General features: G+C 42.3%; 1 protein-coding gene across 4 annotated transcripts in view; it reads left to right on the top strand.

Annotated features, from left to right (window-relative positions):
* Positions 1-255: 255 nt before the first annotated feature.
* Positions 256-18,324, top strand: part of CSGALNACT1 (chondroitin sulfate N-acetylgalactosaminyltransferase 1) — a 45,783-nt gene continuing 27,714 nt past the window's right edge. For 2 of the 4 annotated variants that reach the window (XM_035324485.1, XM_035324486.1), the window contains exons 1-2: positions 773-1,036; positions 1,508-1,576. The gene's annotated coding sequence lies outside the window, so the exon portion shown is untranslated. Of the gene's footprint in view, positions 427-772; positions 1,037-1,507; positions 1,577-6,982; positions 7,010-18,324 lie in introns of those variants that run through there. The other 2 variants (XM_035324487.1, XM_035324488.1) reach the window with 2 other exon arrangements.

Here is an 18,324-nt window from a genome sequence, read left to right as displayed (position 1 = left end):
CCTGCGTTTGAGAAGCCATCCTAGTTTCCCTTTATAGTCAGCGAAGCCCAGAAGGCAGTTCAGCTGATCAGATAAAGACACAGACTGGGGTAGGTCGAACCGTGCACTGAATGCCTGTCTCTGAAAGGGATGCAGGGTGGTTTCCTCGGACGTTGGAGGAAATCTGTGTAGTGCGGCTCTATTCACCTCTAACCAGGTTGCTCAGTTTGCATGCTCTCTTCACAGTAAATGCCCTGCTTCAGCCGTCAAAGATGCCTTCAGTCATGTAGCGGTCGTTCCCAGGAGGGCCACTTAACTCATCCCATGTAGCCACAGCTCTGTGCAGTAAACACAAAGCTAGTCAGCAGCATGTGACTAATTTCCTTTAATCAGCGAATGCTGCTTGGACTACAGCATCCCGATGGAATTACATTAGAGGTTTCCTCTGTAAGTACCGTCTTTCAAGATTACTTTCTAACAGCACACCGAATGGCATAAGCAGGGAACAGAGTCGCGGCAGGCAGGCAGGCATCAATAGCATCCTGCTCTTAAGCTGAGGTAATGATCACTAGTTGGAATACGCTTGCATTTCCCCCAAGAACATGCAATTCTGCTACGTGCATGCAGGTATGTGTGTAATTACCCTCATCACCGCAGCGAAACCAGTTGAACAGCATGTTTATAGGAACTGTCCTTAAGAGCGATTGCCTCTTGAAGGAGCACAGCTCATGTAAGGGGAGTGGGACTGTCTCCAGCCAGCCCGGGGAGACGATGCTGAGAGCATATTGAAAAGCTGTCTTCAGCAGAAGCTTGCCAGTTTAACAACTCCGTTCACTGTTCCTATTGCACAGTGGGCTCTTTGACGCAACAGAAAGAGCTGCTTTTTTTTCGCTTCCTCTTAAATCCGCCTGGCCAATTTAAAGCTTGTGGATATTTCTTCCCCCTCGGGGAAAGCTTATGTGAGGATTTTCTTTTTTTAACAGTTCATTCCGTGAAACTATTTTTTTTTGTTTGCTGTTAGAAAATGTTGGAGCTGAACACAAGGCTTTCTTTGCAGGTCAGTGGATGAACTCTTGACCAAAGCATTTAACGTTTGAGTGCAGCTTTAGCAAGCACTGTAGTTCGGGAGGAAAAAGCAAGTTAGCAAGGTTGTATCGTTTGAGCTCATGTGTGCCTTCTGCTGGGACAGGAATCTTTTCACATCTTCTGGGACTGAGTTCTGTGCAGATGAATTTGCTGTCTTTATTCTGTAGACAAATATACCAAATTAATATTTTATTGAAAACAGGGAGATGACATCACATTTATGTCCGTATCATTTAATTCCTGAGTGTCTCTACTCTCAAAATATAATAAACCTTACTGGTAATTTCAGGTATAAGGATTTTTGCCCTTTTATTTTGAAGCAATTGTCTTTTTGAGTGCTTCTTTACTTCTTTTCAGTATGCTTTACTGGGAAGCATGTTGCTCCTGGGCACATGCTGTTTGCAGGGAAGATAGTTATTTACTATTTTGTATTTCTTCTTAGACTGCTATCAAGAGAACTAAGAAAGGCTGTATACATACTGTTAATGTCACTCTGCAAGCTGTGTTTGAGGTAAGGCAACCTTCTTTCCCTACCTCTGAAATTAGAATATGAAGTAGATGCAGTATTTCTTTCATGCATAGTTACTAAGGTTATCCTGTTGCTATGTGTTTTTCTTGTTGATAAAATGTGAATATTTGTCACAAAACCTTGCCTGTGACACTTGAAATCCTATATTTTTATTTCATCAATAGCTCTTGCATTTCTGCATGCTTCTATTAGCTAGTGTACCCTAGATTAATGATATATCATTTCTGCAATTGCTTTGGTTTTCTCCTCTATTATTATTACATTAAGTGTGTGAGTGGATTTCTTGCCCTGGGTAGGCAATTGTTATGCAAACTTTGTAAAACTCAGTTACAGATTATTTCCACTGTGAATCACTTTCCTTGTAAGCTGATGACTTTTATGGTAATGTTTAACATAAGCAGAATTGTTTTCAAACACACAGGGCACCATTGGTGTATTCCTTTTTAATAGGACTCTAAAATAAAGGTCTAGAAAATGTATTGATTCCTATCATGGTGTTTGTTTCCTTCTCCACTTAACGCTGCCTGTTAGGGGAAGTATATCACTCTGAAACATTACATCATTATTGTGACAGTTCAGGTGAAAGGTGTCACCGCAACGCTGGCCATATGCAACTGCAATGAAAATGGAATGGGTAGAGGATACCACTGTGAAGGATTTCTGAGTAGTGTCTGGGGAATTAGAAAATACTACTATTTGTTTTTCTCTTCAAGCAATTTAAAATGTTACCGTTCAACAGAGGTTATTTTTTCTTCTGCCTCTTTCTGTAGCAGGGTTACAATTCATAAATGCAGGATTTTGACATGATTTCTGGAATTTCATTGCTATTTAAATCAATTCATCTGGATATTTGTGGCACCTCTTACAAGGGAAGGCATGTTAAGGCAGACGTGCTGTACTGCAGATTCAGGAACCTCCTTCATTTAGAAAATCATCCTAAATCTATCTTGTTTGGCTTCTCACATCTCTGAAAGTTTGCTGTTTGAATTGCAAATGGTGTTGGCTTCATTCAGGACATCTGTTTTAATGGTTTGTCAGGAGCCTTTTCACATAGGATGGGGGTAGGGAATGATATAAGTTAGAGTTGCAAAGCTACAGTGAACTATTTTTAAGCTTACAGAGTAAGAGCATTGACTTTTTAAGCATTTATAATTCACTTGAATAAATTATTTCAAAGGTGGTGTTAAAGCTCATTAAAGCTCACCTTTCTTTAATCAAAAATGTTGCACTAAATCTTAGCATTTTGTCGTCTATTTCGGGGAGTTACAAATTCATATCATGTCACAGTGCAAGTACACAACTTATGTCTGCCACCTGTTTTACACTGTCTAAAAAAGCTTATTTGCTACCGCTGAATATATCTTGCACTGCCTTAAGAACCTTAAAACGAAGCAGCAATAATAAAGTAATGTTGCCCTTATATAACACGTTTTCTGAAGCCTGTTGTCAACAAATCACATCCATCTCTGATGCACCATCACTGGCAGAGGGTGTGAGGAGGGAAGGAGGGGAGGTGTGGTTGCCTTGGTGCGCTCCTTAGGATCTTTGGGGTTGGAGCATACACTGCAGTGTCTTAGCTGAATTCCTGGGTCATCAGAAGGTAGTTGTGGTGCCACCATTTACCCAGGCAATGTAGCAGAGGCGGTGGCTTGCTGTATTTCTCCTTGGATGCACTGAACACTTGACAGCTTACCTGGGTGCTTAGTGTGTTACCCTAGTCTATGGAATCGCCGTGCCCTTAGTAAGGAAAGGCTGGGTATTGTCTAATTGTCCACAGTCATGCAGAGCTCTAGCCAGGTTAAAAGTAAATGCAGTAAGAAAGTTTATTTGTGACGATTAAAATAAGCAACACACTTAGAAACACATATGCAAGGTACAGGTAAAGAGCTGAATGGGAAACATGCCTAATCTATTCCTACTTAGCTTATATTTGAAAGGTTTCTTTACCTCGTCTCACGAGTTTGATCCTCTTCTGACAGCATTTTCTTGCTTGCAGGCAGCTTACCTGTCAGGTCTCATTGATTGGGAAGAGCCTGTTTGTGAGCCCCCACGAGGTACCTCTCTGAGAGAAAACCCCATCACACTGTGGCTTTGGGAGCGTACCTCAGGCCACTTTAAGATTCCTGAGGAATCCCTTGTTCAGTCATCTTTTCAAAACTATTCAGGCTGGGCGGTTGCAGTGTTCTGTCCCCAACCGCACCCCACTGTGTGCCTTTCCAGACAAGGTATTATCATTTTTATTATTGCATTATTGAAGACTGAAAGATTATTAGTGCTTGTGTTACCTCCTATATTTGACTGGTCAGTGTATTTCTCAAATGAAATAAATCTCTTCACTTTCCTCTGGGAGCTAGGTATCAACAAAGAGGTCTTCATGGTGAGCTCTATTCTCTTCCAAAGAAGACATGAACTTACTGAGCGTTGTGCAGAGCACTGACATTTTCCCCAAGCTGCTACTTGCAGTGCATGGGGAGCAATTACTCCCTAAGCATGTTGTATATATGGCTCCACGGTCTTGTAGCCTGTGGACTTGGGTTTTTGAACCAATTGTGCGTTGATGTTACAAGGGCAGAAGCTGTGCTCCTGATGGAGTCCTGGGAGGTGAGGTCAACCTGGTAGGTATAAAGCAGAAAGACGTGCTCAGAGCCAAACGATTGTGATCAGCTAAGTTTTCTCTATATGGATTTGGTTCTGCTTGCCCAACGTCACAGTATAAAAAGTTTATCATCAAACAAAAACTATAAACACTTCTTCCAAAAACACGGCATTTTTTTCCATCACTTTTTTATTTCAAAAAAGAGAAAATAGAACTGTCTTTACTGGCAGGGTGGTCAAACAGCAACTGCGCCAGAGTGAATGGCTTAATTTGAGGGGAAGGTCATGAAAGGAGATGAGGGGAAATGCAGAAAGGCCACATTCTGGGAAATGGTGTGGATAGGCACATGAGTCAGAAGGCTGCTCAACAGAAGATAAACAGTAACACATGGCTCTGCGCTAAGGATGAGCCCACTGAAGTAGGTGATAGGTTAGAAGACTTGTGGAGCATAAACTGAAGAGTTCATGGATCAAGGGGTAGACAGAAATGGATCTGTGTCACATGTGGCAAATTTGCTTTCCCTTTATTTAGGGTGCACGTATTTAATCCAGACTGCCTCGTGGTGTGCGTTTCAGTCTGGCTGTGCGACTGCAGCCTGTGAGGGCCTCTCGGCACTGTTATGATATTACTAAAAAGGAGTCAAGTCTGAAGTCATGTCTTGGTCTGCAGAGAAGCCTCTGGCACAGTGCCACGCTGCTGGAAGGCTTGCCTGAACCCTGGTGGTTTTGCTTATTCATGCTATTGAGTGGGACCCTTTCATTGCAACTTGATTGCATTTAAGCTCAAGAATAAAGGCTTGGATAAAAATACCACGCGCTGAATGTCTCCCACAGCCTCCAGGGAGCTTGAGCAGCTCAATGGCAGTTGTCAGCATCTGCTTCGAGAAATGCTGTGAGCCTGTTGATCAAGCTGAAAGCACTTTACTCCTTGTGTTCTACCTCAGCTGCAACAAGGCACCAAAAGTTAGGGCCTCAGCAGCAGGTTTCCACTCGTCTCAGTTCATTAACTACTCATTTAGGCTATGGCTATAGGTAGAAACCGCTGAGAGGTACAGCAGGCCTTTCTTTTTGTTTCACACCTTTGTTGAAAAACAGAGACAAGGCAGCCTGGTCTTCCAGGCACTGTGCTTGGAATTCTTGATTGTGATATTGTTTGCGTGGATGCCTGCTTTTAAGTTTCTTGTGGCTAGCAGGCATCAGAGAAATCAATGGTGAGGCATCAGAGACTTTGCAGGTTCATCTTGCTTTTTTTCAGAAGTACTAATTTTGAGTCTCTGCTTTTGAAGGGTCAGCAGTGCAACCACTTCTAACTATGTTTAATTACATGGGCAGAAAAAGAGGATTGTGGGTTATTTACATCACCTCCATAGACTGTCAGAGACAACCCAGACCATATTGCTTCTTTCCGTTACTAGAACCTATGGACTTGTAATATTCAGCTCTGTAAAATCACAGAATCATAGAACATCCCGAGTTGGAAGGGAACCATATGGATCATCTAGTGCAACTCCTGGCACATGTCACAGAATGACTGCTTTACCCTCCTGCATTCCTTATTCTGAAAGCAATGGTTTACCTTCTTAGTTTTAGAGCAGTTTTGGATTCTGTTTTCTGTTTCATCATCAGCAGGCTTGTATTATTTATATTATTTCAGGCAAGATGGTAACACGCTAACTATTCCATGTTGAGCACCACGAAAAATGGTGGGAGAAGTGTTCCTAAGACTGCACTAGCATTATATGATGTACAAGTAGCGTTTAACACTGTACAGATCTTGGGTTTGCCCTAACTTCCAAGAAGGTGCAGTTCTGCTGCCCCACTAAAGCTGTCTAACCATTTAGCCAGCTTAATTTGTGGCTCGCTCCCAGCTCAAGAGAAAGGGTTTGCAGAGGTGGAATGTAATAGTAACTGGATTGCATGAAGTAATTCAAGCATCCCAGTAAGCTCCTTGTTGCAAATGGTGTCTGTAAGCAAGACTAGGCACAATCTAGCAAAGTTTGGGCAGGGGGAAACAGTAGGAACTAAATTTGCAGTAAGTTTTCACCTTCATCAGCAGGTAGATAGACAAAGATAGATTTCATTCCCAAGTCTGTCCTGTGATGAAGTGAGCTACCCTTCATGCATACATGGGTAGCCATAGTCTTCATCTTGTGTTGAGTTGAAAACAGGGAGACAAACACCAGCCACTTGGACACGGGCATCACCCTCCTATTCAGAAAGACTAGACTAGCAGAGACTGATAGAAACTATTGAAATGCTGGGGGTTTTCTTTTCCTTTTTCTTCTCCATTGTGTGACTAACCGTGATCCTGAAAATTACTGGCAAGACGATGTGGAACAGTTTGCACTCTTCCAACCTTGGAACAGCGTGCAGAGACCCTTGGGAACTGTTTCTCCTGGAGAGGATTGAGGCAGCACTAGGGTTCTGGCTTGCTATTTCTGAGAAACTTTTTTTTAAAGCTAAGGCTATAAATAGTTGACAGTTCTTAAACTAAATAATTCTGTTCTCTTCCTCTCCAGGGTGAGAAACTGGATCAAGATTTTCAAAGCCTGCAGCCAGATACCAGTATTAATCATTTGTTTGTAATGTTGCTCAGGTTTTGAGGAAATTCTCTCATTGTTTCTGTTTTGTGTGTAGCAAGATAACTTACCAAGGGCCTTTGAAGAGGCTAGTGGCAGCTGATTGAATATCCAAAGGGCTCCCAAGCACATACACTAAAACAAGTGGTTTCAGTGGCTTTCACGTGTTATTAAGCACTGGGCTGATGGTCACGGGTTTCTGTTTCCCTTGTAGCTTTTTCTGGGATTCAAATGGTGAAAGGTAAGACGCTGTATCTCCTACACTGCCATTTCTGCTACAGAGGTACTTTGACTACTTTTAAGGGGGTAGTGAACCAGAGTCTTTAGTCCTGAAAGTGGGATTTCAGTCCTTCCATACTTTGAGTTCTTTTAAGTCTTCTTCTCTATGAATTTCTGTTGAAGGTAGCTCTTTAAGTGCTGGCCATGGTGATCAGAGCATAATTAAGTAGTGTTGCATGTGCCAGAGATCAGCCACTGATTCACCTCTTTTCTATGATGACAGACTTTAAGAGCTTTTGAAAAGACTTCTGCATCAGTGTTTGAACCCTCAGACCTTTTATTAAAGCCATCAGCATGTGTCAGAGATTACACTCAGTATTGGAGCAAAGGGGCTTCCAGTTATGAAGGAGGCACTGTGTGCATTTTTGTTTTTACCCTAATTAAACCAGTCTCCCAACCCGTGATAGGGCTGTTAGGTTACAACTCGTCCAGTTCAGACAATGTCATCCTTCTCTCAGAATATGTATGTCTCTCTTTGGGATCTTTGCCTTTGTGTTTCCTACAACCAATGTTTTCATTAACATTTAGAGTGAACACATAGGTACTGCCGTCCTTCACAGTGGGAAACTTTGAGTTGCATGGATTTGGAAAGGAGAAGCTTTACCCTGGCACATCAAACAGTCTTTCCTGTGTGCACTTTTAATGTGGAGCCAGTACCTAAGAAAACCACTCCTTTTCAGTTAGAGTGGTCTGGAAATAGAAGTAACAGTTTTGAAACACACTTTTTACAGGAAACATTCTTCTTTTTTTTTTTTAAATGAGAAAGTGAAGCCTCTTGTGTTCAGGGAAGAGATTTTGAATTAACTCCGGAAACTTTATAGAAAGCTATTGGTAAGGTGTACAGTAGTGTGTATTGTGGAACAGGTTACCAACACTTGTTTTCTCTCATCAGATTGCTATTAAATTAACAATATAAATCTAAGGTGTTTATGTAACAAATCAGAGTATCGATTTATCCTAAACTGAAGTTAGTTTATTAAACTGAAATTAATCAAAATAGAAATATTTTAAGTTGCATTCATTATGGAATTGGTGTTTCCTTCCTTAGAAACTATTGTAGAGATTAGAGTCAAGGGACAGAAAAAAAGCCTAAATGTCACTTATCTTCCAGTTTACAGGACAGTGCAAGGTGAATCCATGAGATAAAGCACGGTGGTGGGATCCTGATGTTTTCTACTGCTTAAATGAGCCAAGTATTTATATTTATGAATGAATTAATAAGCTATCCCACAAATATCCCAGCTTTCTCTAAGATTTGTTCAGGAAATGAAAAACACTTATGTAATGTTGAAGGAATGAAAGGAAAAATTCATACCATTAGAGAAGGGAAAATAATCCTTGACTCTAAAATGCTCAGGAACTAGCTTTACCAAGAAACTAGTTTGTTACAGCTGTAAAGTGCATGAAAACGTGTGTTTTGAAAGCACATCTCAGAACATGTTGGTATTATAAGGACCCTTAATTTTCAGATGTGGCCAAAAGAGTTTAGAACTGTGTGTGTGTGTGCCTTTGGACTTGTCCAAAAAGTTTAAACTTTTCCTGCCTTGGTTCTGGATGTGATCTAAACTGGAGTTAGGAATAAGGATTTAGCAATCCTGATTCACCGCTTTCCTAGGATGACAGACTTTAAGAGCTTTTGAAAAGACTTCTGCATCAGTGTTTGAACCCTCAGACCTTTTATTAAAGTCATCTTTATTTGTTTTTTAATCCCTATCACCGATACAAAGGATTTTTCACTTGTTTGATGTAACAATTTGACTTTACTTGCAGGCAGGTCCACCGTACCCATTATTTGGGCCATTCCTCCTATATATTTGTCCAGGATTTCCAATTATTTCCATATTCGTTGAGTTCCATCACTACGCAGCCGGGTGAAACAGGCATGTTGTCCAATGTCTTTTCCGCTCCAGGAGTACTTTAATCAGGGAGCATCTGCATGATTTATTTAAATCTCCTGTTAGAGGAGATTTAGGAAAGCAGATGGGTTATATAGGTATATAGATACAGACATGGGGCTGTATTTATATCATAAGAGAATGAGTTTCGAAGCTCTGGGGTCCTGCTTTCTAGCTGAGATCGTTGATCACTATGGTATTTGCTTTACAGGGGTGCTGATACTCATAGAGAAGGTACAGTCTATTTCTTTAGTTTCCCTAGCGAGTTTCATCCTAAAGTTAAAAAACCACAAACATTCTTACAGAAGGTTGATAATGGTACATTCCCACTGGTATAAGCTGTGAAAGATTTCAGCTTTCATAAAACAGCAAGGGAGGGAATTAGAGGTGAGGAGTGAGTCTTCAGGGACTCATTTGCATCCGCTTTAAACTTCGTCTCGGTTGACTGATGTGCTCTTCTCCAGAGAACCAGAGAGATAATAGGTGAGTCTCTTCTGGTACCAGAAAGCTTAGGTCCCTGACAGTTTCCTTCCAGCTGGGTCCTCTTCCAGGCTGGGCAAGTTGGACGTCCCTTGCTTTTGAGGGAAGTCCAAGTGCAGAGTGACCCAGGAAAAGGAGGAGGAGGGAGTGGGAAAGGTGTGTTAAATCTCTGTGCAGTGCTCATTTCTTCCTGCTGAGTACCGTGATTTAGGTGAACATCAGCTTGAGGTGACAACAGCATTTTTGGAGTCCTGGGGTCAGTTTGTGGCAATGGCTTCATGCTGGTGGAATTGTGTTCTGTCAGCTGAGCATTAAGCCTGCTGGGATTGCCACTGCAAAGCTGTGCTCCTCAGTAAGACTTCCCTGCTCTTTCCTGCAAGAGTTTTGTTTTCACCTTTATTTTGTGTCCCCCCCCCCCCAAAAAAAAAAAAATCTGTGAATTTGGAGAATTGGAGCCAAATTATGTCTGCAGGTCCTCTCGTCTGAGTATACACTGCCACTGGAGTGGTTTGTGACCAAAATTGTTTTACTTTCGGAGAGATCTGTCATTTGAATCTGTCACACATTTCAAGCATGTTGAAAGCTTTCATGATGGTACAGGTCCCCTTAGTTTCTTTTTCAGCACCCCCCCACATTGTACCTGGGGTAAATAGGCTTTTTAAATTAATGTCTATTGATAACGTAGTCAGTGGGGAGGGCAAATAACCTAGCCTCTGGAGGATTCCAGTATTTCACACTGGGGTTTTGGAGATGTAGTATTCAGCATATTAATAATGGTGCTAACTTGTACACTGCTAGGGTTGGATTTAGATTGTCAAGTTCCAAATGTCTTCAAGTTCAGTGTCTAGTTGAAGTCAGTTGGCTGGGTTTTCATGACTCTCTGCAAAGAGAGGAAGCCACAGAGTTTCCATCTGAAGTACAAATGTACTTGTGATTTCTTTCACTGTAATATTTCAGTATGTCATTATTGTCCTCGCTACAGTTGGAAATATGAAGAAACAGGTAGTGAAAATGACTTGCACAGGATCCTGTTGCTTCTAGGAAGGAGACCTTGCTTGCGTAGGCTGGTGTTCATTCCAGTGACATAGTTGTGTACATACCTGTCATCTACCAATTTATCAGAGCTGTCTTCCAGGCTGATTTACAGACCCTTTTGCGCTGGGAAAGAGGCTGAAACCTGCACGTGGTAACCCAGAAAGTACAGTATTGTGTTGGAAAGACTCTGACATGCTCCACTTTGGTCACCTCAGTGCAGTGAGAGCTTTTGCTCTGTCTTCAGAACATCCTTTTGCGTTTACTTGTAAGGCTTGTTTCAAGAGAGGGCTTATTTCCAAGTGATAGGGGCTCTAGTGTGATACTGGCATGCCAGATAGCACAGGTCTCAAGTCACTCCTCCTCCACTTCTGGTGTGTGCTTTCTGCTGAACTTTTGATCTCTTTCCTCGAACTGATTAGCTCAAGGCAAGCATTTCAGTTCTCTTAGGACTGGAGCAACAAAACGCTGAAGTGTGTTTTTGATCTGAAGTGAGAAAAGCAGATGAGAATTATCCATACCATGTTTCTGACATTATTTCTGTTACCCAGGGCAGTTTCCTTTCAGTTATGCTTCTTTTTTCTGGCTAAATCTGTTTTCCTCACCACTTTTTTTTTTCTTAATATTTGGTTTTGGTTTTTTGATCATACTGTATCTTGTTGGTGAGCCAGATTAAAGTAAACTTTTCACTTTGGCTCTTCAAGAGTGTGTTTCAGGATAGAGGGGGAGAATGTCCAAGCTGTGGTGTTTTTCGGGTCAGAAAGCAGCTCAGATATGAGGACTTCCCAGTAGCAGTTTGTTGCAATTCACAGGGGGAAATACAGCTGATGTCTCTGATGTAATACCTAAGTCAAAACTAATGCAAACCTGCATTTGAATCCATGTAGGCTGCAGCTAGAATTGTCCCTTAGCCAGTCTCCCAGACTAAAACTGACATGAAGCTGCTTTTGGTTTCATGTAACACAGATGTTCCAAAATAGCTGTCTAATGGAGTTAATTCAGACGTTGCTTAGGTGACACAGGAGATAACACAGAAGTGAAAAGCTTCCGTCCTGCCCAGTACATAGTTCACCTAAGCTTAGGGTGCTGAGCTGGGTTGTGACTTTATGGGTGCAGGTGTGTGTTTTTGCTGCCTCTAACTACATGCACGAGAAAGAAGGCAGGGAAAACTTCAGCTGAACAAAAGCGTTTTGAACAAGTTTGGGAACAGCCTTGTTCCAAAGGATCCCCACTGCTGCTTCTGTCAGTGACAGTATGTTACAGCCTTTCTCACTGCTTTAAACTTTACTCTTGCCTTTCTGTTGTGATTTTCAGCTTGCTTAATTAATCTTGCTTGGTGTAAATGTCTGTACAACAACTACAGGGTGGGATGACGAGACTTGGGGTGGTACTGTGTTGCTCCTCCTCGCTTAGCCATACTCTTTTCCTGCACTCCTATTCAGCTGTTTTGTGTTTTGCCTTCAGGATGTTTTGCACAGCTCCAGGAGGTTTGGGGTTATTGCTGATATGAATGAGCATCTAAGCTGAACTTAGTGAAATGAACGGGCTCGATCTCCCTTCATGAGCCTGTTTTCTGCAGCACAGCTTCAGCAGGTATCCCTGTACCAGCTTGGTTTCTAAGGAGATACCAGTGCTTTGCAGCTGGATGGATAGATCCTAGAGAGTGAGTGAGCATCTTTTGAGAGTTCCCAATAAACTGAGTCACTGTCAATCCACTGAGTGCACTCCCCTCTAATAGCCCTGCATAATCTTGAATATAACTTCCAGTTTTTAGCTGTGACACGCTGGACTGCATACAGACTCTTGCATATCCCGAATCCTCTCCTTTTTGCCCTGGACATAAAGATCTGGAAATAAAAGGCTCTTTCTTCTCCCATGATCAGTTTTCCGTGTTTTGGCTTCATCTGGAGGAGCAGTTTGCAACCTGTAGGCTGTGGGTTCCTGGAGCACGTGGACTGCTACAGAGGCAGGCTGTGGCAGGTGGCTGAAATGTAAATTCAGCAGTGTGCTTGTGTGGGTTTCCTACTAGAAATGTTGTCACTGCTGGACACTTAGTATGGTTCGAAAACAAAGATACATCAAAATAACACCATTCTCATGCTGGGATATTCCTGTGAACACCATTGTCAGTACTGTACTTTCTGTTCTCATCTCTCAAATAGTCCTGTTCAATGCTCAGAAGTGCTGACTTATACCAAAGTCCAATTTTCTGGTGGGTTCCAGTGATTGACGCTTGACTCCTGCTGATACAGGACAGAGAGCTGCTATATGCTGGCATCATTTCTGCCTTTTCAGTGCTCCACAGTGTGTCTTCATAACTGTTTCCAGGACATAAGCTCTCACGCTGAACATCTGCGTCAGCCCAGGTTTTCACAAAGCTGAGAGCCTCCCTCTTAGGTTGGCCTAAATCACGCTGTATTTACCACGGTAATTTTCATCTTTCCCACAGCACTTCAGCATGCACAGTCGTGACAGCCGGTACTTTTTGTCTCTTTCCAGGGTTCGTTCACATCTATTTTTTTCCTCTGTTTCGATGTTTGATTAACAGTTTACATAACTGTACTTCGATGCTAATTGCATTATCTGCGAGAAATCCAGGACACAAACATGATTTTCAGTGGTATAGTAAAACAGGTGGGAAATTTGCTTTGTCTTCATAAGTATATAACACATTATCATTGTAATTTGTGCAGGATAGATTGTAAAGTTTCTGAAACATGGAAAACAATCATCAATTCCCATGAAATGATGTTGGGGGTGCTCAGCAAAGCAGTGCAGGTACATGTCTGGGACCTGGGCTGCCACACTGTGGAGAGAAGCAGAATGAGGCTGGCACAGATCAAGCAGGTAACACTGATAACCTACAGGGAACTTCTCAGTGTATATAGAGAGGAGTTGTTCAGTGTTTTAGGGACGGGTTTTTGTCCCTGGGTACCACAGGAGCTCAGTTAGGAATCTGGACTGCTGAGTTGGACTTGGCTTTTGCTCATGGTGAAAGGTAAATCCAAGCCAGAAGATTTCTCAAAAAATGATTCTTCCAGAGAGCTAGTGGGATATGTAGGCCGTGGTTTGACTTTATTTTTCAGGCTGTGTAGCTGCTTACCATGGCAATGGGGACATGAGGAAAAAGCTGGTGGTAAATAAAGAGTGATACTTTGATTTACCTGCACCCCTGACAGATGGGGAAGAGTCTCTGGAGCACAGATCTCTGGGTCTGGGAGGAAGGTAGAATGATCAGAAGCATGTGGGGAGACAGAAAGCAGGACAGTAACACCTGCCTAAGGCCAGAAAGAAAGGATTTTTAGTGAAGGTATGTAGGGATGCATCTTTTCTGACACCTGTTTGGTTTTGTTGGTGGTGGTTTTTTTCCTCCCATGGCTTATTAAGTTTCTGTGAACAAATAAAAGATGTCCCCTCTCTGGTGTAGCCTGGCTGAGTCTCTCCATTTCGTAACAGTCACAAGTGCCCAGAAAACTTGCTGTAGTTGGATTGAGGCCCACAGGGGCTGGCTGAGATAAATATACTCAGTAGAAAGGGCCTCCTAACCCAGTGCCATAGGAAGAGTCAAAGCTGAGGGTCCTTTGCTTGTCGAGACTGCACATGGAAAACAGGCGAATCATTTGAGCAAGGCTCCCACTCTGGGCCTTGTTTCTGCTCTGAGGCTGTCTTGATGCTCTCTGCAGATCTGTAGGTGTTGAACACTCCTTGGTTGGTTGATTATTTTTTATTCAAACATATTTCAGAATCCAAACCAGCTGCTGCAGTCACTTCCCTTCAGCAGAACCGCTTCAAGCCATGTTGTGGTTTTGTGGCTGGGAGCGTGCTCACAGCTGATTTCTTCATGATGCAGGGTTATTTTAGCAAGTTTTGGACTAGATGATTCTAAGAGGTTTCTGCAAATGCCCTTGTCTCTCCTTGTGACCTCCTCGCATCTTCCTCCTGTACATGTTTGTCCATCCCTCCAGCAAAGTAAAAGGATAAAGTATGTCCCCAGCTCAGGTATACCACGGCTTGAGGACGGCACAAGCTCTGATTTAACCCAGTCCCTTCCAGTTTCTAGAATGAAGTTCTGGGGTTTGAACGTGTGGTCTGTGTATTCACAAGCATGTGGCTTGTTTGTATGCATGTGGTCTGAGTGCTCAGCACCTGAAAATCAGAGCCTGTAAACAGCCTGCTGCCTTAGGAAATCTAGGCTGTGCTGCTTATTTATTTCAAGTATAAAAGTCATCTTGGCAGGCAATACATCTCCTCCCTTGTATATACAAAGTTTGTAATTTGATGGCCGAGCTTAAATGGCATATGTTTGGTAATGAATTTTAAAGTTTTTGTGTTCTTTAGTGAGCGTGTGCACGTAATGCAAAGACACAAAGCCAAGTTTGTGTTCTTTGAAACTGCTTTCAGATGTACTTTGACAATGTATCTGTTGAGCTAATCGTAGGGATTTGACATAAAGATTGAATAGATGAATTGTGGAGGAAAATTACAATGTTTACTGTAATTTTCAATGAAGTTAGAGCAGGGGCTGTTCTAAGCAGTGGCTCCTGGCTGTGGCGTCTTGTCAGACGGTCAGCTTGCGGTGTTTGTTCATCGCCTTTACAACTAGTGTACTGGTATTTTGGACTGACATAATACTTGACAAAGCATCAGTGCCAGAAAAACAAACAAACAAACAACAACAAAAACAGATTGTGATTCAGCAGTTAATACTGTTCTAAATCTTGGAAAAAAAATCTTAATAATCTTCTTTTGCTTGACAATGAAATCAAAGCCTCCACAAGAAATCATGATGGCACGTAACAATAATTTATTTTTTCCACGTAGATCATACATAAGTGCTCTCTATTTTTATCTTCCAAGGAATTTTGGAAATAAGACAAATCCTAGCTGTCCCGAAGGCTGATGAGATTGATGGCATTCCAGAATAAATGAGAAAGCTTATAGAGAGTGCATTTTTACAGGAAAAATGTAGCAAAGGGTAACTAAAAGTATCCAGACATAAGGCTCTGAAAATAATTTTTGTTGTATCTGCTGAGCCTATGAAATGCTCTTGTGAGGCACAAGATCAGAGGTGTGAAAAGGTTTACTTTCCACTGCAACAGCTGACTTGTTTTCAGTAGGAAATTACCATTTGCCAATTTTCTCACTTAATTTATCAGTAGTTACTGATTTCATCTGTGTGACTTCCTCATTTTACCTGATGTGTTTGTAAGCTGTAGCGTCTGTATTCTCAACGTTGCTTGTGTTTTTGCACAGGGGAGAGAGGTGCTTTGTTCCCTGTGTTTGTTTTATCTGTTGCAGAGGAAGCTGTGTCATGATGGTTTTGTTTTGTTTGTTACAGTAGCACTAGTACTGGGTGTTAAAAATGTTCTTCTAGCATCATGTCATTACGTTGACACTCCTCGGGGAACTTTCTTTTTCCAAAGGAAAACATTTCCAGTGACCATCACAGCAATATTCTTTTGGGGGTTTGCCTCTGCCCCCACATTTTCATCTCTCTTTTAAATGAAATGGAAATTCTAGCTTCACTTTCACGGTACACCTCCTTTCTTTCAGGTAGCCTGCCTGAGCAATGGCTTTGGTTGTGTGAGAGACATCATCTAATTACATCATTGCTGTGCAGGTGAAAAAGGCCCTGCCCTGTCACAGGCTTTAGAAAGACTTCTCAGTTTTCTCAGATGGATGCGGTGTTTCCTAGCTGAGCCTGACCAGGTGTTTATATTCCCAGAAAACAGGGAAGCCAGGGTCTTCAAGGTTATGCGTTTTTGATGTTGAAAGTTTTTAGCTGAAAAAGCTGGGTTGTCTTCCACAGGTACGGTGGAAGCATTTTCTGGTAATTTTGTGATTTTCCTTGACTTGCAGACTGAAATAGATTAAGCCTTAGAACAGACCTCTCTAATGAATATAACCTGCCTTCTGTGGCGTGCTTCCAAAGTGTGGATTCGGGCTGAGATAGAGCTGTGTTTTGCCAGTGCTTATGAGCATGAGAGCAGTAGAGCTTTGTTTGCGTCTTTGCAGACAATGAGGTGTGCTTCTAAGAAATGCTCCGTTGCATGAGTGGAGTGCGTTCTCAGGAACGACTCACAGCTTGGATTACTCTGGAAAGGGAGGCTGCCTAAAAGTAGGTCTTTCTACCCATCATGGTAAGTTCCCTTGACTTATGCCTCCCTCCGGCTGGGCGTAAGGGGATCTCTTTTTATATCTAGATGGATCTTCGTGTGCAGTTCAGCAGTTGAGGGAGGTTTTCAGCTGCTGCTTTTGTCTGCGAATCCTCTTTTCCCTGTGGTAATGGATATGGTAGGGCCTATCCTATAAGTGCATCCTGTTTTTGTTGTTGTTGTTTTGTCTGTAGCTGTACTCCTTAAACCTCAGCTTCCCACTCATTTATAAGACGATACAAAAGAAGTAAATTTCATGAGGCATCTCCTGGAAGTCAAGGAGAGTGGTGGGTTGAACCTCCACCCAGAAAAGATGCACACATCAAAATAGTGTTCCTGAGGGCGTGAACTTCTTCAAAGAAGGAAACACAGAACGATGCTGAGAGATCCTAACCGAGGTATTTGCCTCTCATCTGCTACTTAAATTCCTTCTCTTTGCCACTGTATGACAGATTCATGTGAAATTTCAGATCTGCCAACAGCTGAGGAACCTTCCTGCTTAGCTACAGCATGTGCACGGAATTTTGTTTTAGGCTCCTAATTGTAAAGGCTAAGTGTCTGATGAGATTCTGGAGGAGTCCTAGTTTTAGTTTTAAGGTATTTGTCGCTTTCTTTCTCTCTCCTCTCTCTTTTTTTTTTTTTCCTTCTGGGATGGTGTCACAGTTTATAGCATAGCTAAGGTTTCTGGGCTGATTGCCAGCATTAAAATGTAGTTTCAATATGAGCCAGGCCTGTTTTGTAAGGGTTTTTGAAAGGGTCTGTGGATCTCTTACGAAGAATAGGCCAATAACCGGTGTTTGATGCCCTGCTGTTGCAATAGGTTCACCAGGGACCCAACTGGACCTGCCTTCCACTGTGCAAAGTGCAGAACAGTAAGAAGATCTTTGTTCTGGAGAGGTTTACCAGGCAGAGATACAAAATGGGTAGAAAGGAGTGCTCAAAGAGCACCAGGAATCTGCAGAGCTTTCATCTGGCGCAGACCCCGCTGCCTGTGAGCCGGGGCTTTCTGGGGGAACGCGCCCAGACCCCACATGGAGCAGCTGGCTCTGCCGTCGCTGGTAATGATGGCAATATTTGCTACCCAAAGTTGGGGCGAGATGGCTTTATTTAACCATCTGTTTGCAATAGATTTGCACAATTTTTTTCTGTTATCCACAGATTATTTTATATTCCATATGCCACATTTTGCTGTTCTAACAACTTCTCAAAGGATTGCTATTTTTAGACCCGCAATAATGGATATATGCACGACTCTTCAGCTAGCGAGCAGCTTGTTAGCTCAAACTGGTGCCTGGTGGTTCTTGCATTTCTTATATTTAGCATCAATTATACATTTTGAAGTAGAAGATCTGGGATAAAGCAGAAACAGGTGTATAAAACCAAAGGAGGGGTCAAGAACATCTGCTTTTCTATATTCTTTCCCTTTTCTTTATGCTTTTATTCATATTTCAGTGTAAACGGGCAATTTTCTGGACATTCATTTTACTACATCATGGCTGCAACATGTCACGTTAGTGCCACTGCTCCGAGTTGCATCCCAGCTGTTCCATGAGGACAGCTCTCGTATTGCTAGATGCAAGCTCTGGGTTGAACTTGCCTGCTGTTACTTCAGAGCCCAAAAGCAGAAGGAGCTGAGTGCAGCTCGGGTGTGTTGGTCTTTCTGCAGATGTACCATACTGTCGCACTGCACAGGCTGTGGGAGACATCCAGGATGA

This window comes from Oxyura jamaicensis, chromosome 4, assembly GCF_011077185.1.
Source record: "Oxyura jamaicensis isolate SHBP4307 breed ruddy duck chromosome 4, BPBGC_Ojam_1.0, whole genome shotgun sequence".
Lineage (NCBI taxonomy): Eukaryota > Metazoa > Chordata > Aves > Anseriformes > Anatidae > Oxyura > Oxyura jamaicensis.
The sequence above is the reverse complement of the archived record's forward strand: the minus strand, read 5'-3'. Positions and strand labels throughout refer to the sequence as shown.